The sequence below is a fragment of the Plecotus auritus genome, assembly GCF_963455305.1.
Source record: "Plecotus auritus genome assembly, chromosome: 3".
Classification (NCBI taxonomy): domain Eukaryota; kingdom Metazoa; phylum Chordata; class Mammalia; order Chiroptera; family Vespertilionidae; genus Plecotus; species Plecotus auritus.
Window position 1 is genome coordinate 137,948,329 of NC_137772.1, and position 25,883 is coordinate 137,974,211.

At 39.5% G+C, this 25,883-nt stretch overlaps 1 pseudogene across 1 annotated transcript; it reads right to left on the reverse strand.

Moving 5' to 3' along the window:
* Nucleotides 1–7,205: 7,205 nt before the first annotated feature.
* On the reverse strand, nucleotides 7,206–25,471 carry LOC308244186 (small ribosomal subunit protein eS8-like; annotated as a pseudogene). The gene is made up of 3 exons: nucleotides 25,440–25,471; nucleotides 25,175–25,355; nucleotides 7,206–7,788 (listed from the first exon to the last, which is right to left on the reverse strand). The product of its transcript is annotated as a small ribosomal subunit protein eS8-like (transcript).
* Between the last annotated feature and the right edge of the window lie 412 nt (nucleotides 25,472–25,883).

The window sequence follows — 25,883 nt, forward strand, 5'->3', positions numbered from 1 at the left end:
CATTGCTGAGGTAAGAATAAAACTGAATAAAAGGAGTAACTCATCTCAGCCTAGATAAACTTTTTTGACCCCTTAAATCTTATAGCAGGTATTTGTTGGCACACTTAACTATCTAAAACCAAAGAAGGAAGAAGATTCTCCAACCGCAGAATCTGATTTCAGGTTAACCAATTATTTTTTTCCTCTGCTACATCTCTCTTCATCAGTTTAGGCCAGTGGTCGGCAAACTCATTAGTCAACAGAGCCAAATATCAACAGTACAACGATTGAAATTTCTTTTGAGAGCCAAATTTTTTAAACTTAAACTTCTTCTAACGCCACTTCAAAATAGACTCGCCCAGGCCATGGTATTTTGTGGAAGAGCCACACTCAAGGGGCCAAAGAGCCGCATGTGGCTCGCGAGCCACAGTTTGACGACCACTGGTTTAGGCTATCTGAGCCTGGTTGAAGAGACATGCCTGATTTTCCAGGACAGATACAAAGGTATGGTCAGTCTTCCTTTGGCCACTCTTCCTAAGGTTGAACGTGTCCTTCCTAAGTATTGATTAAATTCCCTGTAACCAATTGGGGATAAAGGTTCTTTCAGATGTTCAGTGCATACTTCTGGTTAACAGTTATATATTGTTGGCCAAATCCTGCCACTGCTATAGAAATTTAATTCCTCTAATGTTGTCTTTTCAAAAGACTGGACAACAAAGAAAATTCATATTTTCAGACTTGGAGAAGGAAACTGTTTTTATCCTTCTTACCCCCCCCCGCCCCCACCCCCTCATTGAATCCTGCTTCCTTTAGTCCCTTTTACATGAAATTCCCTGGTTGGTTGATGATCTCTTCACCTTTTCTCAGGCTAAAAACTGGACCTCACTTCTCTTAGTGCATGTGCCCAGCATGGTTAAAAGGAAAGCTTATGTTATGGGTACAATAGCCAGTAAATAAATATGCTTTAAATGCGAACATTGCCTATTGCTGCCATTTACCTTATGACCCATTAAGAATACCAGATCTATCATTTTCTATATTTTTATTACTAGTGCTTCTCCTAGTGCTTTTCTGCTGTGTATGAATTTTTCACTTGCTATATTTTACATCTTCTTGCAATTCTCATTTCTCTTTAATTACTCTTGCCAGGATTCTGCTGACATGGACTGAGGAAAAGGGTTGGGGAGATGACAGGGTGACAAGTGAGGGCTTGGCTATCTCTTCATATGCTCTGTGGGAGATATCCAGGCCCAATTGTTGGTTAACTGCTGCTTCCTTTGAATGTGGAATACATAATATCTCTTACTTCTCAGCCTTGAGTCCTAGCAAACAATTCCAGGGCAATAGGCAACATCACTCAAGATTTTGTCACAAATACATCATTGTATTTAAGTTCCCCCAAATCCATTTTTCAGTTGGAGAGACGGCAGCTTGTCAAAAATCACACGAATGGTGTAGATCTGACAGTGGTTGATTTTGGCGTTAGGCTTAAGCCTGGCTGACTCTAGGCATCCCATATGTTCAATAGCTGTGACTCCATAGAGGCATAAGATTTCCCGCGGTGAAGTCTCAGGAAACTTTTCTATGGACTTTAGTATAATTTATTATGTAAGATATTAGAGTAAAAATATGCAAAGACACCCAGGCCTGCTCCTATATTTGGGGAGCTAGAGCTAAGAGATCAAAAGGGGACCCCTGACCCATGTTCTGCCCTCCCCCCACCTTCATTCCATACCTGGCTCTGTTCCACACCATGAGGATTCTCTTGCCACCTCTTGGCCCTGGATGCTTTCAGTAGAATGGGTCTGGGGAGGGACCCATGCAAGTCCCAGAAGCAATCTCAGGGCAATTTTAGCACTTCAGAGTCCTGAGTATCTGGAGGAAGGACTAGAAAGAAGGGGAATTTAGGTAACAAATGATCATGTGGCATGTACCCTTGTTTCCTAGACTCCTTCCTTACAGTGACAGATACAGCTGGCAGAGGAGCAATGCAGGTCAGGCCAGAGGCTCCAGTGTCTGGGAACAAGGGTGGTACTAAATATGGCTCTGTAGGACACCTGCTTTCACAAACTAGCACAGCTGGTACAATTAGTAAGCCATCGAAAGTACAACATATTAAACCTGAGCTGAGACTAATTTGCCTTATGAAGCACACCTGGCTGTATGGAACATCCTTCCTCTTTTTGCTAATGCAAATATGTGGCCAGGGAGGGATGGTCACATCAGTGGTTTGGCATGCTAAATAGAGTAAGTAATTTGTTTAAAGAAAAATGCCAGTTATGAAATGTCTTTACTTAAATATTTACTCAACCACTTGTGCTGAACACTGGAGTTATGTAGGAAATAGTAATAAAGAGGATGATATTATTAACAATGCAAAGAAGATAACTTACTATGTACTAGGCACCGGGCACATTTGCAGATACTAAGGTTACATTTTCAACCAAACAGACCAGATTCTTGCCCTTCTGAAAACTTATAGCATACAGGTATGTAATAGACATTTTAAAATGTCTTGTGCACTTAAATAAGTACAGCTATGGTAAGTGTGGTGAGAAATTCTATGGTGCTGTAAGGGCTTATGTTATAGGATGAATTGTGTTCCCTTAAAATCCATATGTTAAAATCTTAACCTCTGTACCTCAGAATGTGACTGTAGTTGGATATAAGGTAGCTACAAAGGAAAGCCTTAATCCAAAATAATTGGTGTCCTTATAAGAAGAGGAACTTTGATCACAGATATGTTCAGAGAAAGCACAATGTGAAGATACAGGAGGAATATGACCATCTACAAATCAAGGAGAGAGATCTTAGAATATGCCAACCCCACTAACACATTGATCTTGAACTTGTAGCTTCCAGGACTATGAGAAAATAAATCTCTGTTGTTTAAGCCACCCAGTCTCTGGTATTTCATAATTGCTGCCCTAGTAAACTGATAGAAGATATAACATGGGATACACATCTTTGAGGGATGGAAAAAATAAGATATTTTAAAAGATGAATTCTAAATAGAAATGCAAAAAAGAAATATATTTACCCATATGTCCAGGGAATTAAATGGAGTAGGGAGGGACAGGTAGAATTCCCATAGGGTCTGGACAAAGCTCCTGTAATAGGAGAAATCTGAATTATGGATGAACTGGGATAAAAGGTCAAGAAAGTTGAACCAGTGTGAAAGAGGTGGAATTGCCCTTAAACAATTATTTGGGTTGATGCAAGCTGAAGGCAGTGGAGCTATAGTGTTTACGTGTGTGCATGCCTTGTAAATTATCATGAGAGCTAAAGTAAAGGCTTTGTTCTTTCTTTCCTGTTGAAAGAAAGAAAGAAAGAGAGAGAACGGGAGAGAGGAAAGGAAGGAAAAAAGGAAAGAAGGGAGGGAGGGAGGAGAAAGAAAAAAGAAGAGTGTAAAAGTTTGATTTACTTGATAAATACTCTTAGATAGTTGAAAACTTTTGAATAACTGACTGAGAACATTATTTCAGTCATAAATAGTTGTAGTGCCCTAATATTACTTATATAAGAATTAACAGCAGAATCAGAATCCAGGCATCCTAGGCCTTGTTTCTAAAATGTGTATTTATTGACACCTAGTGGCCAGATTCTAAATTGTTCTAGCATTCGCGAAACAAATTGTTCACAATCCAATTCTCAAGTCATTCTAAATGAATTTATTCTTTTGCTTTTTCTTCACTGTTCACTGGATTCATATTATGTATCCAGAAATATTCTGTATAGAATTCAACTTACTGTAACTGAGCTCTATATCCTAATTTAACTAACACATGTGGCATACAAATCCAATCATGTCAATAGCAACCATTTATTTAGAGCTCACTACATACTAAGCACTGGGATAGAAAGCTTTTATTCTTTATACCATTTAAGTTTGACAACCAAATTCAGAGTTTTTATTATTTTCCTCAAATGAGGAAACTGAGGTTCAGAGAGGCCAGGTAACGTGCTCAAACTCAGACAGTTAGTTAGTTGAAGAACTGCAGTTAATCCTAAACTGCCTGACTGGAATATTCATCTTCATTCCACTGTACTATATAGTATCCTAAATAATTCATTTACAAATTCACTTATTTAACACATTTGAACCTGTTTAGTTCATATATTTATTTAAGAGATACATGTGTGGTCCTAGCTGGTTTGGCTCAGTGGATAGAGCATCAGCCTGCGGACTGAAGGGTCCCAGGTTTGATTCCAGTCAAGGGCACATGCCTGGGTTGTGGGCTTGATCCCCATTAGGGGACGTGTAGGAGGCAGCCAATCAATGATTTTCTCTCATCATTGATGTTTCTATCTCTCTTTCCCTCTCCCTTCCTCTCTGAAATCAATAAAGATATATATTTAAAAAAAAATAAGAGATACATGTGTGTTTGTATATGTGTAAAAAATAAGAGATACATGTGTGTTTGTATATGTGTAAAACCACCTATTATATGCCATAGATGGCATTATTAGATGAGAACTCATATATTTATTCACAAAATATTTATTGGGAGCCTGTTATTTACCATGCATTATCTGGAGTGCTGATGATATAATGGTAAAAAAAAAAAAAAAAAAAAATCTCTGTCCTCAGTGTGTTTAGAGCCAATAGAATGGAGGGACCTTGATCAGGTAATCACACTAATATTAATTTATGCATAATTACCATCTGGGATATATATTTTTAGGAATGACAACTAAAGTATGAATATATTTAAGAATCTAACTGCTCTTAAGATTTCCAAAAGGATTTCCTCAATGACGTGCTGCTTCAGCTGAGAGCTGAAGGATGACTATAATTTAAACATGTGTGCTTAGAGGAGGTAGTGGCAGGGGCAAGCAGGCAGGTGAGAGGAATGTTTTGGAGAGTGGGACAGCTATGTGAAAGAAGGGAGAACCACGCAGTCAGGAAAGAAAGAGGTAGTGCGGGGTCAAATGTGGCTGGGTAAGTAGAGAAGTAGGTAGATGAGGGGGAAGGTGATTCTGCTGCCTTGTCTAGAATGCAATGTACTATCGCCAATCTCATAGCATAGGAACTCTCCATCAGCATCTAATAACTGCAAAAGGAATCCCTCTCCAGTGCCGGGAGAAATAAAAGTTGGCATACCCAGGGCAACCTCTATGTGTACAGTTCTTACTGAGGCTGGGCAGTTGGCCTGTGCTGACTCAATTCCCTACAACCTCTGGGTTGAAAGCAATGTCTCATGGGTGGCTCTGTTCCATGGCACATTTTGTTCTTGTCCATGTGGCCCCTTTATATCCGCTTCTGTAAACAGAACCCCAAACCATCTCTTCTCTTATATCTACCCTTTTTGCCTTTCCTCCTTGTCTACCCTCCAGAATATTTTCTAAGTGCTCCCCAATGCTAGGAGAAAGATTCTGATCACATTTTTCTCCAGATGCACTGGGCACAGATACTCCACATCGAGAAGAAGAGAGGACCGTGAAAATGAATTACTAGGACAGAAACAAACAGACATTGTGACGTATCTCAAAACAACATGTCCCCTTACCCCCTGGAAACTTATACCCCTGCAAAATAACATGTAGTTCTCTAGATATTCAGCTTTTATAGAAAGTGGGAAAGAATTGAATCAGTTTCTCCAGGACAGTAGCTTCACCCTCAGAGCAACATAAGACAGTTAGTGGTGTTCCCCACAGGTTTTCCAAGGGTCAGGTGAGGAAATCTAATTGCTCTTTTTGAGGATAGTTACTGTCAAAAAAAGAAATTCCAAATCTAAAGAAATGTTTAAAGAGCTTATTTGAGCCAAGGCTTGAAGGCCAGACCCATAAGCAAAATCTCAAAGGATTGAGAAAATGCTCCCAGAAATAGTGGTTGTGCAGTCTATTTTATACATTAGAATCAAAGGAGAAGATGTAAGGAATGTTACATGAAATACATTGGCAGTAGGTTAAGAGGGTAGAGACTGTGAAGTGGGAAATCTCTAGGTTGGGTAAAAAAATAAAATGGAAAGATACATATTCCTTTTATATCGGTGGGTACAAGATAGGTAATATTCAACATACATAGTTTACAGAGGCAGGTAGATAAGAGAGAGCAATGAGCCATGTTGGGGTTGTTTCCTGGTACAGGGTGTTTGCCTCTAGAGGGCTGGAGAAGAGATCATCCTGACATTTTAAGTATGTTACCATAGATGCACAAAAACAATGGATAGGGCTTGCTGAAGTTGAAGATTAATCATATAGGTCTTAAGACATGACTTCCCATTTTAACCTGCTCAGTTAGGAATTTTTCTAACCAGAACACCTCAGTGGTTATTTTCAGTTGTTGAGCGTCTCAGGCCTGCCAGGTGGCCCTCTTTCCATTCACCTCGTGTTATTTCCCCAGACCTATTGTTGGTAGAAAGCCCTCTCCTCGAGTTGTTTTCCCTCATTCTTTTGGTCTCAGTTTCCCCTGCTTCGTCTGGCAGATTGGAGCTTTTGCAGTGGGGCTTGAGATCTAGCCCCTAGGCAGGCACATGGCACCTCTTTACAGATCAGACCCCACCTCTCCACCTTACTCAGTGTGTTAATTACTTGGTGTATTGGAGTCAAAGGCTCCTGTGTTCTCCCCAGAAAGCAACCTTCTCAATGAGAATAGTTTTCTTTCTAAATCTTCCTTTACATGAAAGTCTGCCCCCACTCTAGTGAATTTCCTTAACTTGTTCAGATCTATTTTCCTCTTGCACCTTGACTTTCCCATTACATTCTAGATGGGGTGGGATTCCTTCTAGCAGCTCTTTCTCCGATCCAGAAGTTCTCGGTGTAGAGCTACTCCGTTCTCTCCTTGTAGGACCTGACACTTTACTCTGACATCATAGCATGGCCTAGTGTGGTCTGCAGAGCTTAGAAAGTCAAAAAGAGATATGTGTGCAACTGTCTCTTATTTTTGCAGTGCACAGGGTCCAGGCTAGGTAAGGACTCTAAGAACAGAATCTTCAACTGGATGCAGAGACATGGAACTTGTGTTTGGAATTGATTGAATGTTTCTGTTATTTGGGCACAAAATACTGACCTAGATTTACCCACAGCTCTCTTCCTGGACAGATTATCAAAATCAGGAAGTAGTATTTACAGTTTCTCTTTTGCTTTTCTTGTCCTAAATCTTGAACTTCTTTGTGTGTGTGTTTTTGTTTTGTTTTGTTTTTTACAACAATAAACATCTCTACTTGAGCTAAGGTAGGAGGGAGGAGGATTTATTTGCCATTCTGGGCCTTGAATTTCCTCAGTTAGAACCCCAGATCCTTGCCCTCCAGCACACAGCCATCTGCACGGCCACGATAGCCTGGTCTCACAGGAATGCACGCAGAAGCTTGCCTGCTGCCACTGCTCCTGGAGCAGACTGCTACACTGGGCATTCCTTTTCCTTTCGTTATATTTCTTCTGAATTTTCTTATATTGTGTTTCATTTAAAATCTCTTCCTCCTCAGGAGTCAGCTTGGCCCCCTTCTTGTGGCCCAGGGGCAGTGCCCAGTGGGACTCGCACCACTGTTGGTTCTGTGCTGTCAGTGAGCACGATGCAGGTCTGCACCAGGCTCTTGGGGTGGCCCAGTTCATCGTTGGATGCATTGTAGACATCAGCAATCCTTGCTTTGCACATACAACACTCTGAGCCCCAGAAGTTGCCCACGTCCAGCCTCAGGGCTCAATATTTCTTGTTGCCTCCCACACATGGGCTGTGTATATGAGGCGGGGGCCAATCTTAATGCCGGCAGCAGGGCACCCCAGCTCTTATTTTTGCTTCTTGTGGTAGGACTTTCTCTTGCTCCCAGTCTTGCGGTGCTTGTGCCAGTTGTTCCTGTGGCTCGGCGCCTGCTGAAAAGTATCTTGAACTTCTAATCACGTCATTCCACAAATGACTTCTGATTTCTTCCAGTCTTCAGCAAAAATTTTAGGATACTAGTGCCTAACCTGACTCTTCTACCCCCTCCCTTTATCATCTCTATCGGTTCATTGTCAGCTCATTGTAACACCTCCCTCTATCATATTCCTAACCTAGGAGAGCAGTTTTGGCTAGTTGTTCCCTGAATATCCATTCTCTACTCATTTCTGAGCCCCAAACTAATTGGAATCAGAAATGTGCCCAGCTAACAGACTGCACTTCTTAGCATCCCTTGTGGCTATATATATATATATATATATATATATATATATATACATTCTGGCAAGTAGTATTAAGTAGAAGTTTTTGGTAAGGATTTTCAGGGAAACTTCTTTAAAAAATTTCAAGCTGTTAAGAAAAATCAGATATTCCTGTCTATCTTTCCTTCTTTCCATGTTGGAATATAGATGCCATGTCTGGGTGTCCAGTAGCTATATTGGAAGGAAGGTGACCTTGAGGATAAAAGCCACATGCAGAAGATGGTGAAACAGTAAGGGGAGGGCTTTACAGAGATAACTTAGCAGCCCTGGACTTCTTATCTCTGGATTTATTTTACATGAGGAAGAATTAAATTTCTTCCTTGGGAAGCAGCTCATATTTCTAGTGTCTGTTTCAAGCTACCAACACAATTCTCAACTTATATATTGAGAGGGTGGAAAGTGATCTAATGCAATGTAGGTGATATTTGCCTCCATGGGTGTGGGGGAGGCACCGCAAGCTCTTTTTTATAGAACTATAGAGTCATTTCTCACGCTCAGAAATATATTCTGTCCTTTCGGAATCCTAGATTTTCCTAATGTCCTCTCTGGGAATAATTTTACTCTCCTGAATATGGTGTTTGCAGGAAGGTGTACCTGAATTTCTGTGTTACATACTAGAATTGCATAGGTTGCTATGATGACTGTCCAATATATAGCAATGCTTAATTTGGGATCTAATTAAGCATTGCTATATATACATGCATATGACTTGTTATTATGCTGTAATTCAAAAGCAACCCCCCATATTTTTCTGTGATGGAAAAATCCCAAATAGTGAAAGCTACTGGTGTGCCCATGTTTCTCCTTGGACTGAAACTTAGCATCTGAAAGGCATCACAGAATCAATGAGAACAAGACAGAGGGGCTTCAGGGAGGTGGCAGAAGAGTAGGAATCAGCTCCAGTTGCACTTTACCTTTTTCCTTCCTGGAACTGAATGCCCCAGTTTTACTCTGATAATGAAGAAGTCAGTGAAATTTCCCACAGGAGCCACAAAACCCAAAGAAAGCACTTCATACCCTTTGATTTAGGGATCAAATACAGTAGTGACCTTTGGTATGTTTCAGATGGCATGATTTCTCCTTGTTAGGACACTAGATGCCCAGTTTGGCAGAATCGGCAATCACTGAGAGACAACTGCAAGCCTTCAATTCCAACACAGTAGGCAACTCGAGGTGTTGAAACTTGTGTTCTTTCACAGTTCTGCCAAGAATAATTAGGTTGCTAAGTAGTCTAACACTTAAAAGTAATTCATGCGCCCCAATAACCTTTTCTGTTAAGTAATGAACACTAACAATGGTCAAAAACTAATTAGAAGCATTCTTTTCAGATTGAGGGAAACCCACAGGATAGATATACGTAAACAGTTTGTTTTGTTTGGCTCTCATCATCATACATATTTGATAATACCCACTGCTCAGGATCAGACTTGACAATCATTTGGTCTCAAACACGCTGTCCAAAGCCACTTGCCTTGGGGTACAGTGTACTGGTCTCTCTGCCAGTGGAATTCTTCAATGTGGGAAGGTTTCAGTATATCTGTATTTTGTCTTATTATTATTTTTGTGTGTGTGAACCTCTATGATAGTAAGTGCCTGAGAGGTGCTGGATAAAGAAACTGAGAAATAGTTTAGTATCTTTTGGTTAGGAGCTCACCAGTTTTTGTTCGTTCGTTTGTTTGTTTGTTTGTTTTTATTTCAAGCAATGCAGTCTTTCAGGTTCTAGCTTGAAACTGGCAAACCAATATTGTTCTGCATTCTATTAACCACGGCACATCACAAGGTAAATCCAGGTTCAAGGAATGGGCAAGTAGACTCTTTTTGAAAATATTCTTATATGTTTATTGATTTGAGAGAGAGAGGAGAGGGTGAAAGAGAGAGAAACATTGGCCAGTTGCTTCTGCACACACCTCAACTGTGGATCAAACTGGCAACCTAGCTATGTGCCCCAACCCGGAATTGAACCCACGACCTTTCAGTCTACAGGACGATGCTCCAACCAACTGAGCCACCCAGCAAGGGTAGGGAAGTAGACTTTTAATGGGAGTAAGTTCAAAGCTTCACTGCAAAGGATATGAAACAGGGAGACACAAACCACTGTGCCTGCAATCAATCTGCCCAGTGAGCAGGTGGATCGTGCATGTATTCCAGCAGAGCAGTCAGGAGACATTCCCTGAGGGTGTGATTTATTTTGAATCAAAATTACCATTGAAAGAGTGAAAACAAAAGTCAGGGGAGGGGCAGGCACTTCAAGGCAGAAGGAGTGACCTAAGTGGGACAAAGTCAGGATGCAATGCCTTTTGAGAATCATAATATTTGTGATGGGCAAATTAAAGAAAGAATCCACAAACAGCTTTTTAAAATTTTTAAAACACAACCAGATTTTTGTGTAATTGGGAAAATTTACATTCCCTCAATAAAAGAAAATTTCTTTCTTTCTTTTCTGATTATTTTGTTACCTTATTTGATTAAAAAGCTGAAGGTTTTCCTTTCTCACTGACATGCACAGGAATAGGAAAACACACCCTGAAAGATTATAATTTTGGACTTTCAGTATACCTGGAAGTGTCTTCTTGACAGAGTTGTCTTTATAGCTACATTTTGAAGGACTAATGAACACTTCTCATCCTGAGATAGCTCAGAAGGAAACCATTTAGAATGAATGACATGTGGATAGATGGCTGTCAATCAATCTATATAGAAAGCAATTTTCTGAATGTCAGAGGATGGCAAGGAAGACCAGAAGGTATTTGAAAAGAGAAAGACTCATTTCAAGACATGAATATAATTTTCAAAATACTCAATCTCATGAGAGGGAGATAGAAGAAAATTCCAACAGTCATTAACACAGAACTAAAGGACAAACATGCAAGATAGAAATCAATGAAATGATTAGTCTTGATGAGATTTCAAAAAGTCATTCAATTCCCATTGTTTTCTATTGACTCCTTAGGTCATATGATATTACACAATTTAAAATGATCTTAGTTTTCATATATGCATACAAAATATTAATTTTTAGGTAATTAAATATTGTCTAGAAATCAGATTAACTTGTCATTTGTTATAAATGACAGCCATGAGTTTGGAAGACTTGCCAGAACTGGAATATTTTCATAATTATTGGACAATATAATTGTTGTGTTTTATTTGTTTGTTTGTGTTTTTCTTTTGATAAGTTCTTCTTAGGGTTTTAGCATTCCATGTCTGGCATTTCCTCCTGTCAGCTATCCTCACCTATTTCTCTGGCATACCACTAGTATTTCGCTGAGAGTAATTCAAGTTTATTTTTTCCTATATGAAGCCTTTTCTGTCTCTGCAAGACCTCTCTACCCAACTTGGCAAAACCAAACACCTTCAGTGGATGCACTAAACTTGATACCAGTCTCTAATATCTGTTATCACAACATGTTAACCTATTAATGTCTGTCTTCACCATTAGACTGCTCTTTTCAATGGTAAAGTGTATATTTTCTTAAACTTTGTGTTCTCCCTTCATATAATGATGACATAGCAATTGCTTGGTAGGGAAGTAAGCTATGAATAAATGAATGAGTGGCTCTCAACTGCAAGTGCAGTTTTGAAAGAGATACATGTTTTCATATAAAAAAAAAAATAAAAAGTACATATGAACTTAGATTTCTTTTAATTTATTGCTTTAAAAACCACTAGAGGTCCGGTGCATGAAATTCGTGCACTTGAGGGGGGATCCCTCAGCACGGCCTGCACCTTCTTGCAGTCTGAGAGCCCTCTGGGAGTCTCCTGGGGAGCAGGCCTAAGCTGTCAGTCGGACATCCTTAGTGCTGCCGTGGAGGTGCTAGAGGATCCCACCAATGCCACTGCACTCACCAGCTGTGAGCTCGGCTTCTGGCTGAGCAGTGCTCCCCCTGTAGGAGTGCACTGACCACCAGGGGACAGCACCTGCATTGAGCGTCTGCCCCCTGGTGGTCAGTGCACAGCATAGCGACTAGTTGTTCTGCTGTTCAGTCAATTTGCATATTAGACTTTTATTATATAGAATTTCACATCCCTTATTATTCAATTGAGACAACAACCATATCACCCTCATTTAAAAAATAAGAACACATGGGTTCACAGTGGGTTATGTGACTCCATAAAAGAAAATGCCAACATTCAGCCATAACCACGCACTTCATGTTGTACACTGTTCAGGGAAATAGCAACTAAAATGGGACAGCAGTTCTGCAATTAACTTTTTGTAACATTAAGTTTGGGTTATTTTTTGGGGGCGAAGGGTGGATTCATTTTTCTTTAGTATAAATAAGGGAAGTAGACAAGGTGACTCCTGAGAGCCCTTTAATTCTAACTTATGAAACCTACTCACAAATTCATTAAAACTCTGCATCTGGGCACCACATTGTATGACCACCAGATGGCGATGCAACTTAACTCAGTGCCCAGGTCTGCAATCCCAGCATCTGAGGAAACAGTGCTCAGGGCAATTTCCCACAGTCAGAAGTTTTTAAAAGATAGATATTCTATCATAATTGAGAATTCACCATCTCCCTTCCAAATGTGACTTTGTGAACTTTCCTTAAGGAGAAAGTGTTTTAGGATGCCAGCCATTCATAAATGCAAGCCAGAGGAACTATCAACTCCAGGCCAGTGCTAGAACACAGATAAGAAGGAACTCCTGTAAATGACGGAAAATAAAGTACAATATCCATGCCAGGTCAAATAACTGTAAACATAAAGAAAAAATCAAGACTGTGGATCTTCACTGGACTCTAAACTTCATTATTTCAGACACCAGGTTTGTCCATTTCTGAATTCTCAAAAAATATACAGTAAATAAATGTATATAGTAGGAGTAAATCGATGTGCCAGGAGCTAAGGAAGAGGTAGTCATCTTGTGTTGGAGTTCACAATCAGAATCAGATATTTAGTCTACATTTACTGGACACTGTCTGTGCTAGGTCTCAGGAAAACAGAGGTAATAATGGTTACTGTTATTTATTGATTGCTAACTGCCAGCGACTATGCTCAGCACTCTAATATTTAACTCCCTAAATCCTTATGGCAACACTACATATGAAGGGTTATTATCCCCCTTTTAGAGATAATGAAAAGGAGGCTCAGAGAGATTAAGGAAAATGCTAAGGTCACTACCAAGGTCACTGACTCCTGTTTTTATAATAATGGAAAGACAAGAGGACAGATACATGCCAACAAACATAACAGATATATTCCAGACAGTAACTAGAAAGGCAGGTGGAAAATTTTAGGTCACAATACTTATTCTTACCTTGATTCTTTAAAATCACTTACACTGGTTCAGAATAGGAATAAAGTAGCATTTCTGATTTGTCTCACATTAGCCATGGTCTACCAATTCCTCATGGATGTGTGGTTTTAGGCTGGCATATTTGGTGATTCTTAATCCAGAAAATATTATTTCCCCAGTTGAAATTATTGCCACTATACCCGAATCCTGGGAAATATTATTTTATTGGCGAGACTTTTCCAACTTATTCTGAGACTAGAGAAAATGTAAAGAGACAAGTTCCCAGGGTGGTGTAAGATTCCCTTATCCCAGGTTTGATTTAGATCTGTGTAAAAACATAGACATTTTTAAAAGTTTATATTCCTTCTACCAAGCTGCATAGATTACTTTTAAGTCTGCTCTCAATTTAAATGCTTCCTTTTGTTAATATGTGCATTTTATGTATGCTAATATAATGTGTATATATATATATACATATATATACACATACAAGTTTGGACAAAAGTAGGTTTATAGTAGTTTATATGGAAAATAATATAATAATTAATAAATAATAATACAAGAATAAATTTTGTGTCTCATGTACTCACAACTGTAAACCTACTTTTGCCCCACCCTTTATATTCCCATATCCCTAAGCTGAAGGAAACATTTCTGGAAGCAAAGAAGGAAGAGAACAAGAAAAGGTATTTTTGCTCATGGCTCATCATATAAAATTGACTGAGAGTCCCATAAGACGAAACATTAAAGAACTAAAAACACATCACATTTTTTATCACAAGCTGAAATGGGAGGAACAAATCCAGTCAAACAACCTCCACCAACAAAGGTGGCACTTTTTATATACAAACTGGTAGCTGGGATTGCTTATAAGAGTATGTCTCTATCTCCAAGGCGAATTTTTTCAAATGACCTCAAAGTAGAGAACATTAAACCAAAGAACAGAGGTTGGGCAGAGCAAAAGAGCCAATGTCTAGGAGACAAACATTCTTGAAGATCGTAAATATTCAATTTTGGCTTTGCTTGTCGACTTAAAGTCTATTGTGGAAGAGAATACCAATGATTTCTCAGTATTTTTTCCTCCTTTATTCCTCTTAGTAACAAAAGCCTTCTAGTTTAAGTGCAGCCTTGTCACTGAATTCCCCAACTCCCAGTGGAATGTGAGGGCAAGTAATGTGCCAACGTCCACATCACCCTCTTTCCTTGGGTGCAGGGACTGGAGAGAAGTGTTGATGGCAGCTGCCCACACTCCTCAACAACTCATCTCTGCTTAGGAGAGTGACTTGAATACTATTGTCTTACAACATCTCTTCATTTTAAAATTACTGTTGTTACAAGAGCTAGCTAATACAGAAATTTGTGCCTGAATGTCAATCATTATTATAACAAAAAATATGTGGCTATTCATTAGCAGTCAGGCAGAGAATGGCAAACAAATGGGTATTGCAGCCTTTGAGACCTGGTGCCCCTTGTGGCAAAACATTTAGTAAAAGTATTACCTAGGATAGCTTGAGGCTGACCTTTTGCCTCCAAAGCATATAGCTAACTTGAGAGGAACAGCTGAAAAAGAAGAAAAGTGACTTGTCCAAATTTCCATGGATAAAATAGAACTTAAGTCTCTGTTTTTTTATTCATTTAATTAGAATACCAACGGAGACACCCCACCACAAGACTACCTATAATGTATGCTTTTCTAAAGGGTGTTCAGCTCTACTTCTGTTAAAATAAATTGTATTCCCATAGGATATGCAAATACTGTTATTATTTTTTTTACTTTTACTTCGGTTATTTTTAAATTAATTTTTAAATCACAGTTGACATGTACTAATATATTAGTTTAAGGTTTATGGCATAGTGGTTAGAAATTTATATAATTTACAGGTCTTGTACCCACTTGGCATCATACAGTTTTTACAATATTCCCTCTGTTATGTTTTACATCCCCATCGCTATTTTGAAACTGCCAATTTGTACTTCATCCCTTCACCTTTTGCACCTAGCCCTTGCAATCTGCCTCCCATCCAGCAACCATTAATCTGTTCTCTATAAGTTTGTTTCTGTTTTGTTTGTTCATTTATATTGATTTTTAGATTTCACATATGAATAAAGTCATATGGTATTTGTCTTTATCTGACTGACTTATTTCACTTAGCATAATACCCTCTAGGTCCATCCATGTTGTCACAAATGATAAGATTTCATTATTTTTTATGTCAGAGTAATATATCATTGCTTATATGTACCACTTCTTTATCCCTTGATCTTTTAATTGGAACATTTAATTCATTTACATTTAAAGTAATTATTGATAGGTATGTAGTTATTGTCATTTTATTAATTGTTTTCTGATTGTTTTGGTTCTCTCTTTTTGTTGTTGTTGTTTTTTTTCTCCTATTCTCTTACTCTCTTCTCTTGTATATTGGATGACTTTTTGTAGTATTGTGTTTGGATTCCTTTCTTTATGTCTTGTATAGCTCTTGTAGATTTTAGGCTTATGGTTACCATGTGCTTTATTATATACCAGCTATGTTTATAGCAATCTATTTTAAGTTGATGGTCACTTAAGTTTAAATTCATTATAAAATCACTACCATTTTTACTCATCCTCCACACATTTATGTTTTTGTCATTCACTTTTTACTTCTTATGCATGTGTGTGTTTGTGTGTATTCCTTAATTTACTGCTGTAATAACATATGATCTTCCTACTTTTGCTTTTAACCTGTGTACTAGCTTCAGTGTTTGTTGATCTACTACTTTTATTATGTGTTTACATTTGGCAACGAAATTCTTCTTTGTGGTAGTTTCTTATTCATATTTTTATTTTTTCCTTACCAAAGCAGGCCTTTTAACATTTCTTGTAATACTGGTTGAAAGTGATAAATTCGTTCAGATTTTTCTTGTCTACGAACTCTTTATCTCTCCTTTGATTCTAGACCAAGTTCCTTGTGTTACATCACTTTGACAATTTCATGACAATCCCTTCTGACCAAGTCTCTGTTGAGAAATCAGCTGATAGTCTTATGGGAGCTGCCTTGTAGATAACTTATGGCTTTTCTCTTGCTGCTTTTAAAACTCTCTCTCTGTCTTGAACCTTTGGCATTTTATTTATACGGTGTCTTGGTGTGGTCCTCTTTCCCCTTTGGAGATATATATATATATATATATATATATATATATATATATATATATATATATATTATCTTTACTGTTGAAAGTATTACAGATGTCCCCTTACCCTTAGTTGTTTTTTTTCTTTTCCATTGATCCTCTTCAACCTACCCCAGCCCCTCCCAGGCCTTCACCACACTATTGTCTGTGTCCATGGGCTATGCATATATGCATTTAAGTTCCCTGGTTAGTCTCTCCCTACCCACCCACCCAGGCCTACTCTCTGAAATTTGTCAGTCTGTTCCATGCTTCTATGTCTCTGGACTATTTTGTTCATTAGATTTCACATATGAGTGAGATCATGTGATAGTTATCTTTCTCTAACTGGCTTATTTTGCTTAGCGTAATGCTTTCCATGTCCCTCCATGCTATCACAAATGATAAGAGATACATATTTTATACTACTGCATAGTATTCCAGGGTGTAAATGTACCACACATTTTTTTTAGCCACTCATCTGCTGATGTGCACTTGGGCTATTTCCAGATCTTAGCTATTATAAATTGTGCTGCTATGAACATATAGGTGCATACATTCTTTTTGATTGTTGTTTTGGGTTTCTTAGCAAATATTCCTAGAAGTGAGATCACTGGGTCAAATGGCAGCTCTACTTTTAATTTTTGAAGTAAACTCCATATTGTTTTTCAGAGTGGCTGCACCAGTCAGCATTCCCACCAGCAGTATACTAGGGTTCTCTTTTCTCCACATCCTGACCAACACTTATCGTTTGTTGATTCGTTGATGATAGCCATTCTGACAGGTGTGAGATAATAACTCATTGTCATTTTAATTTGCATCTCTCCAATGATTATTGACTTTGAACATTTTTTTTTAATATGTCTCTTGAGCTTCTGTATGTCTGCTTTGGAGAAGTGTCTATTTAGGTTCTTTGCCCATTTTTTAATTGGACTGTGTCTTCCTTTTGTTAAGTTGGATGGGTTCCCTATATATTTTGGAAATTAACCCCTCATCAGATGTATCATTGGCAAATATGTTCTTCCATGCTGTGGGCTCCCTTTTCATTTTGTTGATGATGTCTTTTGTTGTGCAGAAGCTTTTTATTTTGATATTAGAGGCCCGGTGCATGAAATTCATGCACAGGGAGGGTGTGTCCCTCAGCCCAGCCTGCACCCTCTCCAATCTGGGACCCCTCGAGGGATGTCCGACTGCCCGTTTAGGCCCGATCCTACCAGGACTGCTGGCTCCCAACTGCTCGTCTGCCTGCCTTCCTGATTTCCCCTAAGTGCTTCTGCCTGCCAGCCTGATCACCCCCTAACTGCTCCCCTGCCAGCCTGATTGATGCCTAACTGCTCCCCTGCCAGCCTGTTTGCCCCTAACTACCGTCCCCTGCAGGCCTGGTCACCCCTAACTGCCCTCCCCTGCAGGCCCGGTTGCCCCCAACTTCCCTCCTCTGCCGGCCTGGTCACCCCTAACTGCCCTCCCCTGCTGGCCTGATCGCCCACAACTGCCCTCCCTTGCAGACCTGGTCCCTCCCAACTGCCCTCCCTTGTGGCCATCTTGTGGTGGCCATCTTGTGTCCACATGGGGGCAGCCATCCTGTGTGTTGGAGTGATGGTCAATTTGCATATCATTATTTTATTAGATAGGATTATTAGATAGGATAGAGGCCTGGTGCACTGGTGGGGGCCAGCTGGTTTGCCCTAAAGGGTGTCCTGGATCAGGGTGGGGGTTCCCTTGGGGCATGGGGCAGCCTGAGCGAGGGGCCTGTGGTGGTTTGCAGGCTGGCCACGCCCCCCGGCGACCCATGTGAAGGCCCTGGTATCTGGGACTTATTTATCTTCTACAATTGAAACTTTGTAGCCTTCAGCAGAGCCAAGCCTCCTGCTGGCTCCCTGGCCACAGCCATTTTTGTTGGGATTTATTTATCTTCTATAATTGAAACTTTGTAGCCTTAAGTGGAGGCCAAGGCAGGCCAGGGCAGGCGGAAAGCTTGGCTTCCTCCATTGCCGGGAAACCCAAACCTCCTGCTCTCTCCGTGGCCGCAGCCATCTTGGTTGGGTTAATTTGCATGCTTGCTCCTGATTGGCTTGTGGGCGTGGCTTGTGGATGTAGTGGAGGTACAGTCAATTTGCATATTACTATTTCATTAGATAGGATAGTCCCATTTGTTTATTTTCTCCCTAGTTTCCTTTACACTGGGAGATATATTGGTAAACATATTGCTATGAGAAATGTCTGAGATTTTGCTGCTGATGGTTTCTTCTAATATTTTTATTTGTGTTCATCGTAATTGAGACTCTCTGTGCTTCCTGAACTTGTGTGTCTATTTACTTCCCTAGGTCATGAAAAATTTCAGTGAAATTATTCCCTGAATCCCTTGCTCTCTCTCTTCTCCTTCTGGTGTCTTTTTTATATGAATGTTGTTACATTGCTATTGCCCCAGAGGTTCCTTAAACTGGGCTCAATTTCTTGGATTATTTTTTCTTTTTGCTATTCTAATTGTGTGTTTTTTACTACCTTGCTTCCAAATCACTGGTTCATCTAATCTGCTGTTGGTTCCATCTAATATATTCTTCATTTAAGTTTTTGTGTTCTTCACTTTTGACTTATTCTATTTTATGTTTTCTATCTCCTTTTAATGTTTCCTGTCTCTGTTGAAGTTCTTAATGATATCATCTACTCTTTCCCTAAGTTCATTGAGCATCTTTATGACCAGTGTTTTGAACTCTGTATCTGGTAGATTGCTTGTCTCCATTTAGTTTAGTTTTTTTTTGTGTGTGTTTTTTTTTTCCCGGAGTTTTGCCCTGTTCTTTCGTTTTGGATGTGCTTATTTGTCTCCTCATTTTTGCTGCCTACCTCTATGTGTTTCTGTGTATTAGTTAGATCTGATATGTCTCCCAGACTTGAGAAAATGGCCTTATATAGCAGGTTACCTGTAGGCTGAATGGCATAGACTCCCTGGTCACTTGAGACCATAATCTAGGTGTGCCCTTTGTGTGGGTTGGGTGTGCCATTCTGTTCTAGTTGAGCCTTGACTGCTGTCAGCATCTTGGTGGATGGGATTTACCCTTAGGCTGACTGAATGTGAGGACTGGCCATGACTCCTACAGACAAGCTGTTGTGTGCGGTTTTCCCCATGGAGCAGGATTGCTATAGCATGGCTCTGGTGTCTATCATGTCCACCCTTTGGGTGTGTTGTTTGTGGCATTAATCGGGTGCTGCTCTGGTGTGGTCTGAATCTGACCACCAGTTGTGTTGGTTCTGGGACCTCTTGGGAGGGACTTTGGTGCAGGCTAAGGTCAGCCTCTGCTTGTGCCTGGCCCAGGGCCACCTGGTAGGAGCTACAAAACGATCTGCAGGTGTTAGCTGCATATGCTGGGCTTGGAGACACCTGGTAGTGGTTATGCTGTGAACTCAGGTAGGCTGTCACTAGTACCAAGCCTGGGGCTATTTAGCAAGAGGTACAGTGGATCCTGAGGCCAGACACTGTGTGTTTGGGGTTTGTGGAACTTTGAGAGATTTTAGGAAAGTCTTCAGTGTGGGCATAGGTCAGCCACTTGTTGGATTAGCTTCTGAAAAAGGTTACTGCCAGGAACATAAATTGGGTGGGGTGGGTTATCAGGGAATCGTCAGGGTAGGGTGAGAGTGGTGTTAGCCAGATTAATGGATACTCAGATTTGGCCCCTGCCTATACCTTCAGGCTGGGTGGTAAGAGGGCTCAACAAAGTACCAGTGGCATCTGCTGGCATTTTAGTTCTGGGAAGAGCTATCCCTTCAGCCCTGGCCCTGAAGCCAGACAATTCAATTCCTCCCCATATGTCCCTGGTGCATTTTGAGCAACTGCCCCTTCTCTGGAGCTTGGGGTGAGAGCTTGTGAGCAAGGGGGTCTGTGGTCATGCCCATTAAGAGGATGCTTGGGTTACAGCAGCCCTCTTTCTCACCTGGACTGAGTCCCTGCTGATTTTCACAGCCAGCTGTTGTGGGGACTCTTCTTCCCTGAACTAGTACTTCAGGCTGGGTATCCAGTAGGGGGCTGGGACCCCTTCTCCTCAGGGGGGACCTCTACAGCTAAAGTATCCCTCCTGGTTTTTAACTGCCACATGTGGGTGTGAGACCAGTCTTTTTGTTTATCTGCCCCTCCTGTTGGTCTCAAAGTGGCTTCTTTATATCTTTAGTTATAGGAGGTCTGTTCAGCTAGTCTTCAGGTGATTTTCAAGGGTAGTTGTTCTATAATTTAAATTTAAATTTGATGTGTTAGTGGAAGCGGCAAGCACAGCATTTATCTACTCTGCTGTCTTGTCCAAAAGTCAAGTCAGGGTATGCAAATATTGTCTATTAGATTAATATTTTCCACATTCACTAGCATCAGAAATATAATGATACGTTTCTTTGGGCATGTTAATACATAAAATTATACTTGACAACTTAGCTTTTATGTTTGACTTTCTTGTTACTTATCAACTAATAATGATTTAAAACAGAGCTGGAAATTGAGCATCATAAATGCCTTTACTACTCCCCACCTTCCACCGAACTCTCTCCCTTGCTCCTACCATCAGCCAACAGACAGACAATTTCATACTTAGTCTCCACTTCTCCTCAAAATCTTCCTCAACTCATTCTCTGGGCAGCTGTATTTACTAACAGAATCAGCATAGAACAGGCGAGTAAACCTATTTGGCTCAAGGTGAGCTCAGGAGTATTTACATTTAAGAGGGACACTTTTAAGACGCAAGTAACTTATAATGCAAATTTTTCCAGCATGCAAGAAGGCAGATGTGAAGGAAACCATTCTACCACCTTTTCAAAGACAACCAGGGACTTCTACCTCTCCCAACTGACAAGGACAAAGGCAGGTATGTGTTTGATTTCCCATTACTGCCATCTAAATGAGGTTTCACAGCAGTTTTCTTGGATCAGAAAACTAACAACAGTGTCCTCACTCTGAGTTAGTTAAGTAATGATATCTGAGAGCAAACGTTCAAGAATAACTAACACTAAGGATTTTGTAATTGTTCTTCTCAGCAACTTTAGGTGTGGTAAAGTATGTCATTCCAGCAGTGTAACACACTCCCATACTTATTCCCAGAAAATGGAAAATCAATCTTTGAAAAGTAAAGAACCATCATCATCCTTTGCATTTTGTCTTAACATTTTGGCATTAACCTTGGAATTTCTTCCCACTTTTTCCTTATTCCAGTTTTTCACTGTGACTATGGTCTGTTAACACCATTATTATTTTTTTCAAAATGAAGAATGTTCTATTGCTTTTTGTGGAATATTCAGTGACCCAAATCTATAATTAGTTTTTCTAAGCACATGCCAGATTTTTTTTTCTTTTTGTTTTAAATTGAGAGACCCCAAGTCAATATTCTAACATCACTTTTTGTTTAAGATTATTTTGACAGAAGCTTTGTCAACATCAGAAAATAATATTTTCTCTAAATAAATAAAAATATCTACCCTCCTAAGATCAAATTTATAACTAGAAAAATGTAATAACCAACAAAGGCTAGAATTATGTAGTTTGAAAATATCTTTAAAGCTATTGAATTTTATATTCTGGGTAGATTTATTTTGATGTAGTCCCATTTGTTTATTTTCTCTTTAGTTTCCATTGCCCTAGGAGCAGTATCAGTGAAGAAACTGCTTCAGCGTGTGTCTGAGATTTCTCTGCTATGGATTCCTCTAGTATTTTTATGGTTTCTCATTGTATGTTTAAGTCCTTGATCCATTTTGAGTTTATTTTTGTGTATGGTGTAAGTTGGTGGTCTAGTTTCATTTTTTTGCATGTATCTGTCCAATTTTCCCAACACCATTTATTGAAGAGACTGTCTTGATTCCATTGTATATTCATGCCTCCTTTGTCAAATATTAATTGTGCATAGTGATTTCGGTCGATCTCTGGGTTCTCTATTCTATTCCATTGATCTATATGTCTGTTCTTGTGCCAGTACCAGGCAGTTTTGAGAACAGTGGCTTTGTAATACAGCTTGAAATCTGGTATTGAGATCCCACCTACTTTGTTCTTCTTTCTCAGGATTGCTGAGGCTATTCGGGGTCTTTTTTTATTCCAGATGAATTTTTGGAGAGTTCTTTCTAGGTCTGTGAAATATGCCGTTGGTATTTTAATGGGAAATGCATTGAATCTATAGATTGCTTTGGGTAGTATGGACATTTTAATGATGTTGATTCTCCTAATCCATGAACATGGTATGTTCTTCCATCTGTTTACGTCTTCCTCTATCTCTTTTTTCAGTGTCCTGTAGTTTTCCGCATATAGGTCTTTTATCTCCTTAGTTAAGTTTATCCCTAGGTATCTTAATTTTTTGGTGCGATGGTAAATGGGATTGCTTTTTTAGTCTCTCTTTCTGTAAGCTCACTATTGGTGTATAGAAATGCCATAGATTTCTTGGCGTTAATTTTGTATCCTGCTACATTGCCGAATTCATTTATTAAGTCTATTAGTTTTTTGATGAAGTCTTTCGGTTTTTTTTTATGTACAATATCATGTCATCTGCAAATAAGGACAGCTTTACTTCTTCTTTTCCAATTTGGGTGCCTTTTATTTCTTCTTGTCTAATTGCAATGGCTAATACTTCCAGTACTATGTCGAACAGGAGTGGTGAGAGTGGGCATCCCTGTCTTGTTCCTGTTCTTAGGGGAAATGGTTTTATTTTTTGACCATTGAGTATGATGTTAGCTGTGGGTTTGTCATATATAGCTTTTATTATGTTGAGGTATGATCCTTCTATTCCCACCTTGTTGAGAGTTTTTATCAAGAAAGGGTGTTGGATTTTGTCAAATGTTTTTTCTGCATCAATTGATATGACTATGTGATTTTTATCTCTCAATTTGTTTATGTGATGTATCACATTTATTGATTTGCGGATATTGTACCATCCTTGCATCCCTGGGATAAATCCTACTTGGTGATGGTGTATGATCTTTCTGATGTAGTGCTGGATCCGATTTGCTAGAATTTTGTTGAGGATTTTGGCATCTATGTTCATGAGGGATATTGGCCTGTAATTCTCTTTCATTGTGTTGTCTTTATCTGGTTTTGGTATTAGGGTGATGCTGGCTTCTTAGAATGAGCTTGGAAGTGTTCCTTCCTCTGGGTAGATTTAGGTGTTTTTTAGAGTATTTTAAAGACAATTAAATATGCCTTTTATTATAATACTATAGCCTTAGAAACAGGGAAGAAAAACACTAAATTAGATTCAGTTACCTTTGTGATCTTGGTTAGTTCAAGAATTACAAATCCTTAGCATTATTTTATGTCACCTAACATGAAAAGAAAATTTAAGACAAGCACATGGATTGTAACTTCTGAAATGAATGGCCCAGGCCCTAGGGTAGCCAGCAAAGGACACCAGGTGCAAGAACTTCTAGCAAGTTCTCCAGGGCTGGAAGCCACCAAGATTTTTATAGGAGCAGCAGCAGATATCCCTGCTGATGTAATAGTGAAGGCAAGGGTTCTATAAGGGCAACTTATTTATCTTTTACTTACGCAATTAGCACTTTGCTATACTATAAAAAAAATCAAAAAAGGATTTAGGGTACCTGGATCCCTAAGAATTTTATAATCTTTAGACATTAGTCAAATTAGCTCTCATTCCTCATGTGGGATAAGAAGGAGTTGCGTTATTTCTATGGTCTGAGAGTGGCTTAGTGAATTAGCAGAGAACATTGATTTAGACAGACATTGGTTAAAATTTCAGCTCTGCTGCCTTTACTACATGGTACTTGTCTTTATTACTTTTTGATAAATAAGTTGGAGGTAGGAATCTCTGTCTCCCAGAATTGTGATAATTAAATGAATTAGAAGAAGTATATCTACTAGCACACAGTGGCAGCTATTATTACCCAAGGTCTAATACTGTACCTCTCTCAGTAAATGCCTTCTTTCAACTACTACCATCAATGATTAAAACTTCTATTGCGGTTGGGCCTTTCTTCAATCTATAAGGACCTAGCTGAGACATATGGATCCATGAGCTGGAGAAAAGTTTAAATTAAACAAACAGTTGAAGAATAATTGCAGGATGGCATAGAATAAGATCTGTTTGGAGGTAGCTTCTCCTATTCTCCTTCTTCAACCATATCTATAGCAATAATCCCATCCATTCATGCTTTCATACATCCAATAAGTATTGATTAAACTTTGTGTTCATGTTCCTTGACCAACCTCGTTCCTAAGCCAGTGTAGGCCAAAAATCTGTCTGATGAGTTAAAATGATGAATATTTTGGTGCCAATTTTTATCAAATTACAATTTTCTCATTTCTAAGTAAATTATTTGCATTTTGCCTGCCTAACCAGAAGTATCATGTATCCGATTACCTTGCTGATCTTGGGTAACTGGGCAAGTCAAAGGCTCTCCTAACAGAGCTTGCCTGACACAGGATCCCATAACTGAGGATCTAGTTGATGGACTCTCCCATACCAGAGGTGGAGGATTGGGAAATATTTCCTTTGGTGGTGGGGCCTTGGGTATTACAGGGTCTACAGGCTCTACTTCAGGAGGAGGGGGAGGTGGTAAATCCTCCTAGCATTCTGGAGGCTTTTGATTCTCAATATAAAGTGGGCATAGTGCAGCTTGAACAAGAGCCCACATAGTTAATGATGACAAGGGCACTCATTTTCCCTGGGCCTGATTTTATTTTAAATTCCTACCTACTTGTTCACAGAGATCAAAGTCTAATGTTCCAGCATCAGGGAGCCAAGGATTATAAATTATAACAGTCTGCAGCAGGCCCTTTAATTCTTCTTCTGTAATCAAGGCACCATTTGCTTTTAATAACTGTTTAAGTAAAAATAAATCTGTTGCTTGGTGGACAGATGCTGTCCTGTTGTGAAACCTAAGATGAGAAACATACCCTCACACTTAGAAATCCCAAGTAGGCTCCAATGACTTACTGTGCAGTTACTCTTCGTTTTCTTACTCTTCATTTTTGAGGTTTCCACCGCGTCTCATTGTGTTCCTTGGTCCTCACACGGGGCACCACTTTGCCAGGGCTGACCAGCAAACCCTGAACAATGGATGAATGATTACTCTGACACAGGATTGCTGTGAAAGAGAGAGCTAAGGGACTGCCTGGCTAAAGGAACCAGACAGCCTCAATTGCCAGCCTCTTCAGGCTTTCATTGCACCAGCAGTTTGAGATAAAGTTTATCTTTAGATACAATTAGTAGGGTAAGTATTCTTGGAAGGACACATGTGTCTGCAGTTCTGCAGTGTCCTTTAAGCAAGGATACCTAAAGATTAAGCATAAAGGTTCTGGTAAACACCCGAGGGTGTGCATGTGCACAGACTTGTTTGGAAAGGTCAAGGAACAATTAGGAGTGACTGCCTTTGGCCAAACTCCCCTAAGTCAGTTGAAATTCTG